This window comes from Helianthus annuus, chromosome 1 (genome assembly GCF_002127325.2).
Source record: "Helianthus annuus cultivar XRQ/B chromosome 1, HanXRQr2.0-SUNRISE, whole genome shotgun sequence".
In the NCBI taxonomy this organism is placed as follows: Eukaryota; Viridiplantae; Streptophyta; class Magnoliopsida; order Asterales; family Asteraceae; genus Helianthus; species Helianthus annuus.
Window position 1 is genome coordinate 57,153,591 of NC_035433.2, and position 19,920 is coordinate 57,173,510.

The 19,920-nt window shown below is 38.3% G+C and overlaps 1 non-coding gene across 1 annotated transcript; it reads left to right on the plus strand.

Annotated features, from left to right (window-relative positions):
• The first annotated feature begins 6,282 nt into the window (after nucleotides 1-6,282).
• Nucleotides 6,283-6,389, plus strand: LOC118483019. Its single transcript, XR_004869468.1, has one exon. It is a non-coding gene; the product is annotated as a small nucleolar RNA R71 (small nucleolar RNA).
• The last annotated feature ends 13,531 nt before the right edge of the window (nucleotides 6,390-19,920 follow it).

The window sequence follows — 19,920 nt, forward strand, 5'->3', positions numbered from 1 at the left end:
TGTTCCTGAGGTAACTCGGAACCTTGTATCAGGACCAAAGTTAGACATGGACGGTTTTATTGTTTCCCATGGTCATCGCAAACTCTCTATCCTTTATGATTCTGTTCTTTATGGTACTGGTATTCTGGATGGTGGTCTCTATAGATTAGAACTAGAAGATAACTTTTCCAAATCTTTGTTGTCATATAACATCAATGAATCACTCACAAAGATGGAAGAGAAACGAGACTTAGAGACTTCATCCATGTTGTGGCATCAGCGTTTAGGCCACATTTCAAAAGAACGATTAAATCGTCTCATAAAGGATGAAGTCTTACCTCCTCTCGATTTCTCTGATTTTGGAACATGTGTCAAATGTCTTAAAGGTAAAATGACATTAGCGAATAAGAAAGGTGCCACTAGGAGCTCTAATTTATTAGAACTCATTCACACCGACATTAGTGGTCCTTACCAAATCGCTGGCATAACAGGACATACTTCATTTATCACTTTCATTGATGATTATTCTCGTTACATGTACTTGTATCTTATTAATGAGAAATCTGAATCTCTAACAACTTTTAAAGATTATAAGGCTGAAGTTGAAAAGCAATTAGATCGTCAGATTAAAGTTGTGAGATTAGATAGAGGCGGTGAATATTATGGAAGACATACTGATGTGGGTCAAGCTCCTGGTCCATTTTATGAGTTTTGTAAGGGCCAAGGGATTGTGAACCAATACACCATGCCTGGTACACCTCAGCAGAACGGTGTCGCTGAAAGAAGAAACCGTACCCTTATGAACATGGTGCGCAGTATGTTAGCCAACACTAATTTACCATTATTCCTCTGGACTGAACCGTTAAAAGCAGCTGTTCATATACTCAATAGAGTTCCTTCTAAGTCTGTCCCTAAAACTCCTTATGAACTCTGGACAGGAAGGAAACCGAATCTTAAATATATGAAAGTATGGGGCTGCATTGCTGAAGCAAAACTTTACAATCCTTTCCTAAGGAAACTTGACCCTAAAACAGTTACCTGCTTCTTTATCGGGTATCCTGATAATTCTAAGGGTTATCGTTTCTATTGTCCTTCCCATGTCACCCGTATTGTTGAAACCAAGCGTGCTGCGTTCCTGGAGGATTTCAAGGTCAGTGGGAGCAAGACCAACCCTTACGAAGAATTGCAAGAAGTACAAGACGCGGGGGGGAGAGAATCGTCGCTTACTGATGTGCGTGTAGTGTAATATATTTTTGATGTATATTTTAAGCCCTTTTTACACTTTTAGCCAAGTTTTAAATTTATAAAACACGATATTTACTAACAGTAAACACACATATGGGCAAGTGCACCCATCGTGGACGTAGTATAGTGTTGGTAAGATACCGAGGTCGTCCAAGGACACAAGAGCTTTTAGTACCGGTTTATCCTCAACGTCTAATCAAATCAAAATGTTAGAAAAGATTTTAAAACTAAGAAAATAAAAACTAACTAAATGCTGAAAAATAAAATATAAATAAAAACAGATAGACAAGATGAATCACTTGGATCCGACTCGTGTATTAGTATAACCTTTGATTATTTTCGCACTTTTGCACTTGTTTAAGAGATTATCTTAGTTATTGTAGTAGGCCCCTCTTTTGAAGGCGACGTTACCCTCAACCCAGTAGTTTGAGTCAGCAAGGATACAATCCTAAAGGGTTGGATTATTGGAAGATAATGAATTAAGTTATTAATGCAAATTATGGTAGGCCCCGCTTTTGGCGGTGACGTTACCCTCGGCTAAGTAGTCTGAGTCAGCAGGGATACAGTCCTAAATAGCCGGGTTATAGTATTAATAGTAGTTAACTTATGAGGGGGTCAAAGAGTTTGGATCCCCGCCATCCAATACCTATGGGCATTGAAGGAGATCCTACTGAATTTGACCCAGGTCCCTTGCAGGACCTCTAAACGCTGAACAAGGGCAAGACCCTTACCAAACCGTTCCCTTAACCCCCGACCAGGTAGCCAACATACCTCCATATAGACCGTGGAGATATGAATGGTGAAAATCTTTTATTTTATATAGACAGTAAAATAATGCCAAGACACCACGGACAAACGATAAGGAAAGATCACCTTCAACATAAGCAACTAGTTATTAAAGTCATTAATACAAAACCAAATAAAAAGTGCAAAAGATTAAAATAAAAAGTATTATACTAAACACTTGTCTTCACCAAGTGATGTAAGAGACTTAGGCAAACATGGCCTTGATTGTCAAGAACTCTTACGATCAATCTTGGATCCCGAGACGACTCACGCACTCTATGATGGACAATGGATGATGGTGGTGGATGATGGTGTTATGGTGGTGGTGAGTGGTGGATGAAGTGTGAGAGAGGTGGTGTGCCAAGGGATGAGTTGCAATGAAACCAAGCACTCCTATTTATAGGCTGAACAGAAGGCTGGGCACGGCCCCGTGTCCGCTGGACACGCCCCCGTGCCTGTCTGACACACTCTCTCTCTTCATTAATTTCAATTCGCAATTACAATTAATGCGCCTGCTGTACTTTCGCCACGCCCTCGTGTCCACTGGACACGGCCCCGTGGTGGGCAATAGAAGCTTCTACTGGTTTGTCGTTTCTGCTGCTTCTTGGGCACGGCCCCGTGCTGGCGGAGCACAGGGCGTGTTCAGTCTTCTGTCTTCTCTATTTTGCTTGGGAGGATGCTGTTGAGGGGTCGGGCAATCCATTTATGTTCCTTTTCTTGTATTTATGTTAGATTTAGTTGTCTTTTTGCTTCTTTTGTGAATTTGAGCTCATTTAATCCTGAAAATACAAAAGGAAGACAAAAACACTCTTTTTCCAACATTAGTACTTAAAAAGGATTAGTTTTATGCCTTATTTGATGTAATTTATATGTTGCATTTTACACACATCAAATACCCCCACACTTGAACTTTTGCTTGTCCTCAAGCAAAACTCTTTAATATGTGGCTTACACTCCCAAATGGAATGGGTAGAAGAGAAGGTTTTGGCTTGTCATAGAGTGTCGGGAATCCAAGATCTTTTTGGGTTTTATTTTTATTTATTTACAATCCTATTCGTTATGATTTGTTTAGAACGTTTCATAGGAGAAATTACTTATTTGGGCATAACATGCCTTTTTAAAATTCCATTTATATACAAGTTCACATACCTCACGAGAGAAATCACTCACACTCGGCCGAAGGTGTATTTTTAGTGAATCACTCGAGAGCGGCATGGATCTTATTCCTACCATAAGCTTGCCAAGCAATCAATCCTCCTCCTTTTTAACTTGTTACCTTTGTAAATATCAAGAGGACTTTTTGGGTAAAGGCTTGGGCTAAAGGTGGGTGAATGGGTTAGTTGTTAGTAGAAAAGGGCGAAAAGCGTAAAAAGCGTCGGTTTTCGTAAAACACTTTGTTTTAGTGACTTTTTATTTTGAAGTATTTCTTCAAACAAGCTTTTGTTTTAAGAGCTTTGTTTGTTTATTTCTAACTTCATCATTTTTTTTCAGCCACACGAAAACCGGGCTTGTTACTAAAATAAAAGGTAAAAAAAAGTTTTTGGTGGGTAAAAAGGTTTTAGGGTAAAGAAATGAAAGGTTTAGGCTCAAAGGGGTTAACTAGGGGGATTTTGGGTAGGTGGTAAAAAAATGAAAAATAATGGTGTAGAAAGAAAAAGGGTTAGTCCTAATGCCTCCATCATTTACTTACATGGGTTTAAGTTGGTAAGGACCGGGAATGAATCGTCGTGGCAAGTTCTAGAGTCGTAAGAACCAGGCGGCTATTCACACAAGAAACGAAAATGAGCATTTAGTCTAAAGATGTATATTTGTATGCTCAATAAAGGCTCAAAACTCACTTTTTGTGGGAATGGGTTTTTCTATGTGATCAAGTATATATAATCGAATTTTAACTAAGCTTGTCATGCTGTTTCATAATTTTCTTATGTTGGTTCTTTTTTTTCACGACGCTCTTGGTTGTAAATTTGTAAAAATATAACCTTATTAATCTTAGAATTCCTAACTTAAACTTTAGACAAGTAAAAAAAATGGAATTTTTTTTGAAAAAAATTTGGGGTGATTAGCGGTTCCAATAGAGTTTTGTGTAGGGCTTGTTTTTAGGACTTGCAAAATTTCAAGGTTTTAGCATCCCCCCACACTTAAATTACACATTGTCCTCAATGTGTCCCAAAAATAAATTTTTAGGTTGATTAGATGTGTAATATGGTGTTAAAAGCAAAGATTTTATGTTACTGGCAGTCTGGACACGGCCCCGTGGGGACCGGACACGGCCCCGTGTTCAGGTGCCAGTAACGAAAATTAAAGAAAAGAAACAGAAGCCTGGACACGGGGGCGTGTCTGGTGAACACGGCCCGTGTCCAGTTACCTGAACTGGGCGTTTTTCTACAGGGGGTTCAGCACGGGGCCGTGTTGGTTGGACACGGCCCGTGTTGAACCATCTGTTTTGGAGAAATTGATGTCGGGTTGCCTTGTTCTTGTGCATGGGGCCATGTTTCTCGTTTCCCTTTTCATCCTTTACCACCATGAGTGTGTTTTATTCCTGCAAATTAAAACTAAAATACTAAACTAAGGATAGTTCCGCGGAATGTCTCCGGGGTGCGCCATGTTTATAAGGGTCCTTGGCTAGACCCAATGTAAGGTTATATATTTTCTGAGTGGGATGTTTGGCATCACATGTTGCACCGTCGGAGAGCAGCATCCAAACTTGAATCAATAACCTTCATGTAGTTGACCGGGTCGTCGTCCTCTATCCTCTTCCCAACCCCGAACTTTACTCCATCATCCCCGTACCTTAGGGTGAGCGTTCCGTCATTCATGTCTACCACTGCTTGGGCGGTGGCGAGAAATAGTCTCCCTAGTATGAGGGGGACTTTGGTGTCTTCTTCCATATCTAGTATGACAAAATCGGCCAGATAGACAAATTTTTTTACCTTTACTAGGACATTTTCGATGACACCTTGCGGGAATTTGACAGATCGATCAATAAGTTGTATGCTCATTTTTGTAGGACTCGTTGTTCCTAGGCTGAGTCTTTTAAACATTGATGAAGGCATGAGGTTAATGCTAGCCCCAAGGTCGGCTAGTGCATTACGAACGGGGGAGTCCCCGATCGAGCAGGGAATCGTGAAGCTTCCGGGATCGATTTTCTTTTGGGGAAGCTTGTTGAGTACGAGGGCAGAGCATTCTTCGCCTAAGTTAACTAATTGCAAAGTTTCCATTTTCTTTTTATGAGTGAGGAAGTCCCTCATGAACTTAGAGTATTTGGGCATTTGGGTTAGAACATCAATAAAAGGAATTTTGACATGCAATTGTTTTAATAGACTTTCGAATTTTGCGAATTGCTCATTGGTCTTTTGACGAATTAACCTACCGGGGTACGGAACTCGAGGAGCCTTGGTAGGCTCTGACGATGGAGGGGAGTTCTTCTCTTGCAGAGGCGGCGGTATAGTCTCTTCTGTCGGCGGCGGCGCTTCTGCAGGCCCCACGGTGCGCTTTCGTAACGTGATGAGATGAACTTGCGCTTTTGGGTTTGTTTCGGTATTGCTTGGTAATGCGCCTTGTGGTCTCTCGGAAAAATTTTGAGCTAGTTGATTTAATTGTTTTTCTATGTTTTGAATACTAGCTTGTTGATTTCTAAAATTTGATTCTAATTGTAGAAATATTTCCGAGTTTTTCTTTTCAGTGTCGGAGATGAGGCGAGATACAGTATCTTCAAGCCTTTCTCGTCCACCTTGTTGTTGAGTGAAATTTTGTGACTCATTTCTTGGTTGTTGAAAGTTTGTTCGTTGGGTTTGTTGGTTACTACTATTGTCGGGCTCTCTCCAACCAAGGTTAGGGTGATTTCGCCATCCTTGGTTGTAAGTGCCCGTTGGAGGACCCGACGGCCTAGGTCTATTGTCAATGTAGCTTACCGACTCTTGTTGATCGTCTGTTTCTTTCATACAACTCCAATTTTCATGTGGCCCACCACACCCTTCACAAGCCATAATCGAGACTGTTTTTGTCATTTCCAATTTTTTTATTTTTGAAGAAAGGGCCTCGATTTGGGCTTGTAAAGAAGTGCTTTCATCAACCTTATGGGCGCCCGGGGCAATAGATTTATTGCCTCGGGGAGTGTGCCACTGAAAATTGGTTTGAGCAATTTCCTCAATTTGGTTATATATTTCATGCGGGCGGCGATTACCTAAAAGTCCCCCGGAGCTAGAGTCAAGTGTCTGCCTTGTGTGTGGCAACAATCCATTATAGAAAGTGGATACTTGTTGCCATATCGCAAGGCCGTGATGTGGACACTTTCGCAATAGCTCCTTGAACCTTTCCCAAGTTTCATATAAGGATTCCCCGTTCTCTTGTGAATATGTATTAATTTCAGTCATTAATTTAGCCGTTTTAGCGGGAGGGAAATACTTATATAGAAATTTTTGGGCTAGTTCATCCCAGGTATTTACCGATCCAGCTGGGAGGGCGTTGAGCCAAACTTTTGCTCGGTCTTTTAGCGAGAAAGGAAACATTCGAAGGCGGATGGCGTCATTTGATGCTCCATTGATCCGAAAGGTATCACATATTTCTAAGAAATTAGTAATATGTAGATGGGGATCCTCGTCCGCAAGCCCATGGAAGGTTGCGGAGTTTTGGAGCATTTGTATCAAATGCGGCCGAAGTTCGAAGTTATTGGCTTCAACATTCGGTGCATCGATAGCGGCGCCAAGGTTACCTACGGTGGGTCGTAGATAATCCATGAGAGTACGTTGGTCCGCCATTGGAAGTGGATTTCCCGAAACCTTCTCTTGATTTTTGGCTTTTAGTCTTTTTCTGAGAAAGCGTTCGGTGCATTGATAGCGGCGCCAAGGTTACCTACCGTGGTCGGAGTTGCAGTGATTGTTTTCCAGATCCCAGTTACTGGAGAGTTGGACACGGCCCCGTGTTGCACCGACACGGCCCCGTGGTCAGCCTTCTATAACTTGGAAAACTAAAAACTGCCAGTAACAACGCTGGACACGGCCCGTGTCCGACAAGGCACGGCCCGTGCTGAGCTCTGCAGGAGCTAAAAAACTAAGAAAATTCAAAAAAAATTAAAAGAAAAATAAAAAGATGATTAGGCCGTTGATTCCTAACTTTCTTAAAATCCTTGTGTCCCCGGCAGCGGCGCCAAAAACTTGATGTGCGTGTAGTGTAATATATTTTTGATGTATATTTTAAGCCCTTTTTACACTTTTAGCCAAGTTTTAAATTTATAAAACACGATATTTACTAACACTAAACACACATATGGGCAAGTGCACCCATCGTGGACGTAGTATAGTGTTGGTAAGATACCGAGGTCGTCCAAGGACACAAGAGCTTTTAGTACCGGTTTATCCTCAACGTATATTCAAATCAAAATGTTAGAAAAGATTTTAAAACTAAGAAAATAAAAACTAACTAAATGCTGAAAAATAAAATATAAAAAACAGATAGACAAGATGAATCACTTGGATCCGACTCGTGTATTAGTATAACCTTTGATTATTTTCGCACTTTTGCACTTGTATAAGAGATTATCTTAGTTATTGTAGTAGGCCCCTCTTTTGAAGGCGACATTACCCTCAACCCAGTAGTTTGAGTCAGCAAGGATACAATCCTAAAGGGTCGGATTATTGGAAGATAATGAATTAAGTTATTAATGCAAATTATGGTAGGCCCCGCTTTTGGCGGTGACGTTACCCTCGGCTAAGTAGTATGAGTCAGCAGGGATACAGTCCTAAATAACCGGGTTATAGTATTAATAGTAGTTAACTTATGAGGGGGTCAAAGAGTTTGGATCCCCGCCATCCAATACCTATGGGCATTGAAGGAGATCCTACTGAATTTGACCCAGGTCCCTTGCAGGACCTCTAAACGCTGAACAAGGGCAAGACCCTTACCAAACCGTTCCCTTAACCCCCGACCAGGTAGCCAACATACCTCCATATAGACCGTGGAGATATGAATGGTGAAAATCTTTTATTTTATATAGACAGTAAAATAATGCCAAGACACCACGGACAAACGATAAGGAAAGATCACCTTCAACATAAGCAACTAGTTATTAAAGTCATTAATACAAAACCAAATAAAAAGTGCAAAAGATTAAAATAAAAAGTATTATACTAAACACTTGTCTTCACCAAGTAATGTAAGAGACTTAGGCAAACATGGCCTTGATTGTCAAGAACTCTTACGAAATCAATCTTGGATCCCGAGACGACTCACGCACTCTATGATGGACAGTGGATGATGGTGGTGGATGATGGTGTTATGGTGGTGGTGAGTGGTGGATGAAGTGTGAGAGAGGTGGTGTGCCAAGGGATGAGTTGCAATGAAACCAAGCACTCCTATTTATAGGCTGAACAGAAGGCTGGGCACGGCCCCGTGTCCGCTGGACACGCCCCCGTGCCTGTCTGACACTCTCTCTCTTCATTAATTGTAATTCGCAATTACAATTAATGCGCCTGGTGTACTTTCGCCACGCCCCTGTGTCCACTGGACACGGCCCCGTGGTGGGCAATAGAAGCTTCTACTGGTTTCTCGTTTCTGCTGCTTCTTGGGCACGGCCCCGTGCTGGCTGAGCATGGGGCGTGTTCAGTCTTCTGTCTTCTCTATTTTGCTTGGGAGGTTGCTGTTGAGGGGTCGGGCAATCCACTTATGTTCCTTTTCTTGTATTTATGTTAGATTTAGTTGTCTTTTTGCTTCTTTTGTGAATTTGAGCTCATTTAATCCTGAAAATACAAAAGGAAGACAAAAACACTCTTTTTCCAACATTAGTACTTAAAAAGGGTTAGTTTTATGCCTTATTTGATGTAATTTATATGTTGTATTTTACACACATCACTTACCATTACTCCGATTACTCCTCTTGTACCCAATGCAACTACTGCACCTGAAGCTACTGCACCAACTCCAAATTCACCTCTACAATCAGAACCCATTATACCTCATGACGAAGGCACATCAAACGCTAATAACCAAGACAACGCTGAACCCGATAATCCACTTAGGAGGTCATCTAGGCAAAGAAGGCCTACTACTTGGGATGATTATGTTACCTACCTGACTGAAATGGATCCCGGAAAGCTCAATGATCCTATCTCTTACAATGAAGCCATTAGTAGTGATTAGTCTTCTGAATGGAATAAAGCAATGATTGATGAGCTTGAATCCATGAAGAAAAATGGCGTTTGGGATTTGGTAGAATTACCCAACGGAGTCAAACCCGTAGGATGCAAATAGGTGTTCAAAACAAAACTGGATCCGAATGGGAACGTTGATTATCAAGAGACGTTTTCACCTGTCTCTCGTAAAGATTCATTAAGGATCGTCATGGCCCTAGTAGCTCATTTCGATTTAGAGCTGCATCTGATGGACGTTAAAACCGCTTTCCTTAACGGAGACTTGGACGAAGATGTTTACATGAAACAACCTGAAGGCTTTAAACCTGAAGGTCAGGAGCATCTAGTCTGTAAGTTGAAGAAATCCATTTACGGGTTAAAACAAGCATCACGTCAGTGGTACCTCAAGTTTGATGAAGTCATGAAGAAGCAAGGTTTTATGAAGAATCAAGTGGATCAATGCACCTACCTCAAGATGAGTGGGAGTAACTTTACTATACTTGTCCTTTACGTAGATGATATTCTATTGGCAAGTAATAGTTTAGACCTGTTGCATGAGTCGAAGCGGTTACTCTCGCATAACTTCGACATGAAGGATCTCGGAGATGCTTCTTGCGTCATTGGCATCGAAATTCACCGAGATAGATGCAAAGGGATCTTAGGATTGTCCCAAAGGGCTTACATAGATCGTGTCCTTACACGTTACAACATGCAACAGTGCAAACCCTCCGTCGCTCCAGTAGTTAAAGGAGATGTTTTCGGTTCATTCCAGTGTCCGACAACAGAGGTTGAGAAGGAGCAAATGAGCCAGATACCTTATGCGTCAGTAGTCGGGAGCTTGATGTATGCTCAAGTCTGTACTCGCCCAGATATCGCTTATATTGTTGGAATGCTAGGCCGTTATCAGACTAATCCTGGCCTAGATCACTAGAAAGCAGCTAAGAAGGTACTTCGATATCTGCAAGGGACGAAAGACTATAAACTGACTTATAGAAGAAGTGATCATTTAGAAGTGGTGGGCTATTCTGATTCTGACTTTGCCAAATGCAAAGATGACAAGAAATCCACTTTGGGCTATATCTTTATGTTAGCAGGCGGCCCTATCTCATGGAAGAGTCATAAACAACAGTTGACCACAACTTCCACAATGATGGCAGAGTACATTGCTGTTTATAACGCAACCTGTCATGGAATGTTGCTTAGAAATCTGGTCACTGGACTCAAAATTGTTAATTCTATTTCTAGACCATTGAAGCTTTACTGTGATAATTCAGCTGCCGTTAGTTTCTCGAACAGTAACAGTTCGACTGGAGCTGATTTATATCTCGATACAAAATATCTGTTCGTACGTGAACGAGTTAAGGAAAATAATCTTTGTATCGAGTATATTAGTACTAAAGATATGCTTGCGGTACCGATGACTAAAGGTCTCCCTCCTAAGGTTTACGAAGAACATGTTCGAAATATGGGATTTAGTAAAGACCTTATTTAAGCATATTGTACTAGCTTATGTTTATGATTAATGAAATTTCCTCAGTTTGATTTTGTATGTCTGTTAGAATATGTTCAACCGGTATAATGGCATATAGACAAATAAAGTTACAAATCAAACAAAGGGCTTATGCGCATTTTGATCATGACGATTAGGTTTTAAATTAAGGCTATAGTATGATTAATGGGGGTCCTGAGTCGTATAATGATTCAACGGCTGTATTTCTCTGCTATAGTACTTGTTTAAGGCCAAAATGAGTGTTAACTCCTGATCAGGCTTATCTAATACTCATAGTAAATGATTACTCGGCTAAGTGGGAGAATGTAAGATTAAATATATTATGTATTAATATTTAATCTATAGCCATTATAATCATTTACATAATATAGATCAAAATATATTATAACCTATTAAATAATTAGTTGGTAATTGTTGATGGACCATATTACCCTTATTAACTAATTAGGTTTCCTCTTGGGTGCTTATATAAGGAGAATTATATGGAAGTTAAACGGTTGCTCAGTTACACAATTAGACACACCCCATTAGCCATAACATCATAATTTCGACCTCCTCTCCTAGCTGATATCCCTTTTCGGTTTTCTTAGTCACCATCATCAGTCAGCACCCTAAGGAGGAACCAGATCACCTTGACAAAGATGTCGAACTCCATGTCGTCTTCTCTCACTGGATTCTCCACTGCACTGTCTGCGGTGACAGGTATGTTTTCATGTTTTCCATAATGTTTAAACAGAACTGAACCAATAAAAGGTCATTTTTCTTATAGGTTGAGGATTCAAGTCACACCATTAGGGGTAGCGGCGCAGCTTATTGTTCGTTTACCAAATATCTCGATGTAAATTTATAACACGACTCTAAAACAATTACGAATGACTAATAATAAAGAACATGAGTGTGTGAGCTGCCTTTCTAAAAAAAGTTATATCGTATGTAGATCAACTGATAAAGATAAACATGTTTTTATTATATAATAATTTACATCCGGATAGTTGGTAAACATGTTAAAAATTCATTCAACTGAAATAAACATAACTTTTGATCCGTCTAAATCTACAGTGCCCACAACATATAGATAAACATACACTAATGGGTTGTACACTTATACAAAAAGCCATAGGCGGTTTTCTGACTATCAAACCCAAATCTTAATACGAAGGCCCTGTTTTTAACTTCTTAAACTTTTTTTCCCATTTATATTTGGTTTTATTTTTAATTGTAAGATGCATTAGTTGATGATTAAAATATTCATGCATCTATGTAGTTGTCCAAAGAGTCGATGATTAAATAATTCACGATCAACAATGCACACTTCTTTCTAACGCTTTTTTAGAATGGCTAATTTACATACTGACAGTGACACGGCCTCTAAAGCTACTCCTAAATCTACATATTTTGTCCATCACGAGACCTGAACCTTCACCACTTAAAAACGAACACCGTTTTGTAACACCTTGTACCATAGGCCAAAGGCCCTTTGGTCCATCTGGACACTTAATCAATTATATGTTCAATTTGTTTGGTTATCATCATGATCATAATTTGGGTGGGGTTTTGATCTATATAATCTCCACAGGTACACTAAAAGTATTGTGTGGGTGATACGGGTTCGATTCTTTTAAATGACTTAGGGTTTTATAATTATGTTTTATTTGGGTGTTTTTGAATGTGCTAAGTTACATATCTAGGCCTAGATTTGGGACTCGCCGATGTAGAAAGTTGCAATTTAGGGGGTGTTTGGGATTGCGTTTTCAACCTGATTATTTGATTATTGCGTTTTGAAATCGCAAAAAATCTATTTTGAGTGTTTGGTAAAAAATTAATAAAAAGTGATTTTTTACGTTTTGTAGAGTTCAAAACGTGATAATCCATAAGTAGGTCACCCCTTGCTGCAGGAAAACGTGATAATCCAAAAACTGATTTTTTACGTTTTCACTTATGTATTTTTTTTTAAAATATATATAATTGCCAAACACTCAAATAGTTGATTATCTGATTATTGTGATATCAAACAACATAATCAAATCCAAACAATGTTGATTATCTGATTATTGTGATATCAAACAACATAATCAAATCCAAACACTATCTTTCTGCAGCACGTTTTGTTACAGCTAATTATCTGATTCTGATTATTGAAAACGCATAAGGAGGTTATGGTCAAGAGTTATCACTAAATTGAATGGTGATGCTTGATGGTTTGAAAAGAACTTTAATTTGAACAATATGTAAAACAACTATTAAAAATGGTTTGAAAAGAACTTTAAATTAAACAATATGTAAACGACTATTAAAAATAAATACTTGATATTCTTATAAAAGTTTATACAAGATTTCATAAACAAAACCAAAAGAACAAAGCTTGCATTGACAAGTGTAAGCTTCAATATTAATATATTATTGTAAGTACATAAATTATAGAGCTGAAAGAAAAAAAAACTAAGGCTGGTTTCACATCTAAAAGTGTAAGATCTAAAACTTCAGGTTAGTCATACAAAAAGATGTAACTATTTTGATAACAAAAAATGTAACACCCTAATTTTTGAGGATTTGAATGATAATGAAAGCTTTAATATTATGTATGGAATGAAAGCCAAGATACTATAATAAAGGAGTTTCTTAAAAAGATCTTTAATATTATGTATGGAATGAAATCCACGATACTATAATGAAAGGGGGTTTCTTAAAAAGGCCAATTATGGGGAAATTGGAAAGAAATATGATGGCAGACGAAAGGCCTAGGGGTTAGCAAAATTCGGTCCAACCTGAAAATACCCAATACCCGACCGGCCGACCCTAATAATACCCCAAACCGACACTAATAAAGTTAATCAGGTATTTGTTCGGTTCAAATAATTGTAGTAAAACGGTTCTAGGGTCAGTTCTGGGTCAGGAACAGGTAAGAACCGAGTTTTACCTGTATCCATACTCGTATCGGTACCGAAAATATCAGTACCGAATTTGAACAAAACTGGGTACCAAATACCATACTAAATATATAGATACGGTATGGGTACGAGTACTGATACGGGTATTTTCGGTACGGTACCTGCTTTGGTACCATTTTTTTATTTAGTTTTTGAGCACTTGTACGAGTACTAAATAGGTAAAATTGACATGAGTACCAATATAGTACGAGTACCAAATAGGTAAAATTGGTACGAGTACCAATACGATACGGATACCATATAGGTAAAATCAATACGAGTACTATAAATACCATAATACGAAATAAAACATAATACAAAAAAACTTTTAAAGGTCTACATAAAATTCGGTAACAGTACCCGTTTTTAACCATACCTGTACTCGTACCAATACCGAAAGTAACGAATAACAAAATCAATAAAACTGGGTACCGATACATGTACCAAATAACTAAAATCGGTACAGATGCAGGTACGGGTACGGTACGGGAACGAGTACGAGTATTTGGGAAAAAAGCACATCCCTAATCCAGCCTATACTTTGTGTTGTGTTCAATCGATCATCAGTATTCAGTGTGTTCAATTCAATCAATCATCAATATTCAGTAGCTTCTGGGAAAAAATGTGGAAAAGTATGGGTTGATCACATAACCAGGAACCGATATACCCGATTACGAAAAATAACCGGAACCGAGATTTGATATAGGGTATTTAGTCGGGTAATGATTCACTAGGTTGTCGGTTCTAGGATCGGGTCGGGTAGTTCAGTTTGCTCACCCCTAGAAAGGCCTAATGAGGAAAACTAACAAGGAAAGCCAATGAGGGGAAATGGTAACATGATGCATGAAACCTTAAAAGGGGAAAGATATGTGTCACATCCTGACTTTTACGGAAGCGTGATTATGGTGTGACTTTCTTAATACCATAGCAATCAATCATAACAACACTATATGATAAAACCATTAGATGTTCATCCATAAATTAAGTTTGAAAACACCACAACATAAATTGTTTGAAACGTAGACTCCAAATTTAAGATACAAACCACAACATGTTTAAATGAGTTCACGAAGACTCGACAAAAGACCTTAAATAAAACCGAGTTTAGAACCATGTATCTCGTCCAGGATTAAGATACATCTCCTAAACACTAATGACTTCGGATGACATCTTTTATTAATAACGCAGCTTGAAACATGCAAACACCCTCCAGATCCACTTAATTCCCTGAAATACATGTAATTTGAAAACATCAACAAAAGTTGAGCGAGTTCATGTGTTTGTGTATATGTATGTATAAAACCTTTATAAACAGTGTATGTATGTATGTTTGTAAATCCCGGTATGAAAGCAAACAAGGAAACAGATCACCAATGGTTTGCAATGCCACTGGTATGTGTGACGGCGTAGGAAGGCTCAAACCTAGCAAATTTGTACCGGGCTTCCGGCTGTAAGACACAGTCACCCTATGGGCCACCCTGGTCCTCATGGGTCTGGGCTCGCTACACCCAAATAGATCTATCACTCATGCCCCTCGGTCCTTATACGAGGATTAATGGTCTCAAGTGTGCGCCTACCCATTCACATGATCTACTGTACTTTCCTAGGCTATTCATACCAATTGTAATTGTATGTAATCATTTTGTAACATGTATTTCACCCCCGAAGTTAATAAACAAAACAATTTAAAGAAACGGGGGACATGAACTCACTGTCTTGCGTCTTCAGTACTTGTAACTCACGTTTCTTCAGCAAACACGACTACCTACAACGTACTAACGTCTATTAGACGAACGGGTCGTGCCTTGTCTTAGTATTAATGTTTTCGAGTTACGTTTCTGTACGCTTCTGATATTATTCCAATTTACATAATTATTGTCAAAATATTTAATATTTTCACCTAAATCATATTTATAAATTTTGGAATAATTGTTAACAATATTTTCGTAATAATACTTCTCAAGTATTTATATCCGTATTTCCTTCCCAATGATAGGGGTATCTCATACATGTGTATTCGTATTCCAGCGTGTATTTATACGTACGAGAATATGTATTTTCTTGGAATTGTTAAGTACTTTTTTTTTATTTTTGTGTTAAACTTTCCGGAATATTATTTCTAGTAAAAGTCCGCTAATATATATATATTTCCCAAAATATATATATTTAAGAATTATTACTTAGAACAATTATTTATAATTTTTCCTTTTGGCAAAAATATTTGTAGTTCCAAGATAATATATTTTCAAGTCTAACTTTTGAAAATATATAAACTTATTTTGTCCAAAAATAATGTATTTCAAGTTTATCCAAGAAAATATATATTTTTCCCAAAAATATTATATTTCCTAGTAATTCTCAAGAAAACATATACATTTTTATTTGCCAAAAATTATATATTTCATTCTTGTCAAAATATAATATAACTTTGTAATAATCATAAAAATCATATTTTCATTCTTTGTGTCCAAAATATTATTTACCAAAAATATATTTATAAATGTATTTTCCGGAATATTTTGTAAGTTATATTCTTTCATTCGGTTTCCCAATATTATGTGTGTAACTTATATATTTATTCCTTGAGATTTTTGGTATTATTTTGGATTGTAATTTCTTGGAATTTTGTTATGTTATATTATTTCAAGTCCTAAAATACTATAACTAATACACAAAGTATACAAATATTCACACATGTGTCTTTAATATATATATCTAGCCAACCTCAAATATTTGTACTTTTGTTAAAACAATTATGGCAAAGTTTATATGGAAACTCATGGTTAAAATATACTTGTAAATATTTGTTTGAAATTATTTTTCTAAGTGTTTATATTTTTAGAAAATTTTACCATAGTTTCCCCTAAAAATGAAGGTGTCCATGCTATCAAAGCATATCATTTTCTTTTTAAAATCATCTCAACAATCAACAATTCAATCAACACTTACAAAGTGCCAAAATCATGCAATTTATATAACAACATGAACTTGAACTTTTATAAAAGCTTGTAGTAACTTACTAGTGTTTTTAGTAAGCCTAGTTACCCTTAAAAATATGGTTATTTATTTAAAAACTTCATTTGTAAAGAAGTTGGGTGTTTACAACTTCCAAACACATTTTCTAAAAATGCTTCTTTATGTAATATTTTTGTTACACAAGTGTTTCTACACTTGTTTAACCCTTAAAAACAAGTTTGGTTTTTGTAAGAACCAAGTTTGTATAAATCATGTTACTTAAGTTTCTTGAGAAAACTATCTTGGAAATCATCCTCTTACAAGACTTGTATTGTGTTTAAATCATCATCACATGTGAAAACAATTTTACTATTCAAGTTCATGTATTCATAAAGTATGATCATCTTAATCTTTCACAAGATCATCACCTTAACTTACTAGATCATGTGTTTAACACAATCTAGTAGGTTTCATATGATGTCTAACATCATAAACACAAACAATCAATCATCAAGTAGCAAAACAACACTAAACAATATGTATTCTTATGTTATTAAGCTTATGTTAAAGAGTTATCTTCTTGTTCATTAGTGTTCTAGATGTTCTTCATGATTTTCATCACATATCATCTTTTAACCAACTAAATAAGAAGTAACAAAGGATCATAAGAGCCTTACTACTAGCACAAGGCTAGGGATGAACTCTTGAAGATGAAGATGATGAATGTGATGGATAATAGCAAATGGAAGAGGTCGTTCAATCTCCGATGCCACCAAGCCTCCTTATCTTGCTTCTAACACCTTGTGATGAGCTTGGAATGGATGAAAGTGAATTGAAGATGATGGTGGTGTGGGTGGTGGCTCACGGCCGTAAGGGAGGGAGAAGGAGGGAGAGAGTAAGTGTGTGAAGTGTGTGAAAGATAATGAAGGTTATGATCTCTCATGCTTTACTTATATCCAAGTTTAGAGGTTAATCCGTTGGGTAATATGTTCTCCTAAGTACACACAAGATCTCTAATCATATCAAACAAGATCAAGGGTGGGTCCACCCTTGGTGACCGTCCACAACAAGGGGGGGGGGGGTCTTGGTTGGGGTTTAATGATAAGTTAGGTTATTTAGTTAGAATTTAAGTGTAATAGTTAGGTGTTATGTGTATTAGGTGTTATATAGTGTGTTAGGGTGTTCGGGGCCCATAACTAGCTTGGAAACATTAAAACAATGTTTCTAGTAAAATTTTGGTGTTTCGAGTAGTGTCCTTTTGTTGGGTTAGATACCGGTTCGTTAAAGTGCTAAACTATACCGTTTAGTGTTCTTTATGTTCCCTTTTGTGACACTTTTAATTCCCGACACTTAGGAAAGCTTTCAGGGCCATTTAGTCATATTTTTGCATGATACTAGCTTGTAAAAATGTTGATTTTTGCTGATTTATGCTGAATTCAGCACTTTAGGTGAGTTTTAGGCACTTCCCGACACTTAAACTATCACTTAGGAATGCAGTTTTGTGGTCCTTACTTCCCTACACACCATACTAGTGTAGTACTTAGTCTCTGGCTCATACTGGGTCTCAAAACACTGTCTGTCTATGTACTGAACTTCGTCGGCATTTTTCTGAGTTATCCGCTAACTGTGCTAACTGTGTTTTGTGCATCATTTATGTCAATATAGTTTGCATGTAATAATGATGTAACATTATGCAATAGGTGATGCACATGTAAGTCTGATGCAGTAATCAGAATGCAATTAATTGTAATTCAGCACGGTCATTAAGCATTAATCAAGATTAATTAATTGTACGGATACCTGGATTTTTTACGGTTATCACCCGCATCTGCCCAGCATAACGGTGATCGACACTTGCGTCCGTAGAGAGCTTCAAATGGTACAGCTTGAATGCTCGCATAGCAGCTGTTGTTATATGAGAATTCTACCAAGGGTAAGTGAGTGTCCCAACTGCCACCCAAGTCCATTATGCAAGCTTGCAACATATCTTCCAGCGTTTGGATCGTTCTTTCGCTCTGGCTATCTGTCTGCGGATGGAAAGCAGTACTCAGATTCAACTGAGAACCAAAGGCTTCTTGGAAGGATTGCCAAATCCTTGACACAAATCTTCCATCTCTATCGGATATATTCGAGATAGGCACTCCATGTCATGCAACTATCTCTCTGAGGTACAGCTCAGCAAGCTTGATAGTGTTATCCTTTTCCTTGATCGCCAAAAAGTGTGCAGATTTGGTCAGACGGTCTACGATTACCCAAATCGTGTCATGACCTCTGGGTGTCTTTGGTAACTTTGTTATAAAATCCATTGAAATCTGCTTCCATTTCCACATGGGTATTTCAGGTTGTTGCAGAAGACCTGAAGGCTTCTGATATTCGGCCTTTACCTTGGCACAAGTCAAACATTTGCCAACATACGTTGCAACAACACCTTTCAATCTCGGCCACCAGTAGAAATCCTTCAAGTCCTGGTACATCTTATCTGCCCTGGGATGGATCGAGTACCTCGACTTGTGAGCTTCATCGAAAATAACGTCTCTAAGACCACCAAAGAGGGGAACCCAAATTCTTCCCATCAAACACAATGTTCCTTCCTTATTGGGTACTAACTATTTCTCCATCGCACGAAGATATTCATCCTTAAGATTCTTTTCCTTAAGAGCTTCTCTCTGCGCGACACGAATGCCCAACGAGAGGTCTGTCTGAATGATCATTTCCAAAGCCCTAACCCTTATGGGCTTGATTCTCTCTTTTCGACTCAAGGCGTCTGCTACTACATTCGCCTTTCCTGGGTGGTACTTGATTTCACAATCATAATCGTTTAACAACTCAACCCATCGTGGTTGTCTCATGTTAAGCTCCTTCTGATCAAATATATGCTGTAAACTCTTGTGATCAGTAAAGATCGTGCATCGAGTGCCATACAAGTAATGTCACCAGATCTTTAATGCAAACACCACTGCGCCTAATTCCAAATCATGCGTAGTGTAATTTTTCTCGTGAACCTTCAGCTGGCGATAAGCAATCACCTTCTGTCGCTGCATCAGCACGCAGCCTAAACCTTGACGCGAGGCGTCGCAATATACCACGAAGTCGCCAGTTCCTTCGGGTAGGGACAAAATTGGTGCATCGCAAAGCTTGTTCTTCAGCAACTGAAAAGCTTCCTCTTGTTTATCCCCCCATTCGTACTTCTTATCCTTCTGAGTAAGGGAGGTCAAAGGTTGAGCGATTTTCGAAAAATCCTCAATAAATCTGCAGTAATAACCAGCTAAACCTAAGAACTGACGGATCTCAGTTGGCATCTTCAGAGTCTCCCAATTCTTGATCGCCTCGATCTTGGTGGGATCCACATGAATTCCATCTTCGTTTACCACGTGACCAAGGAACTGAACCTCAC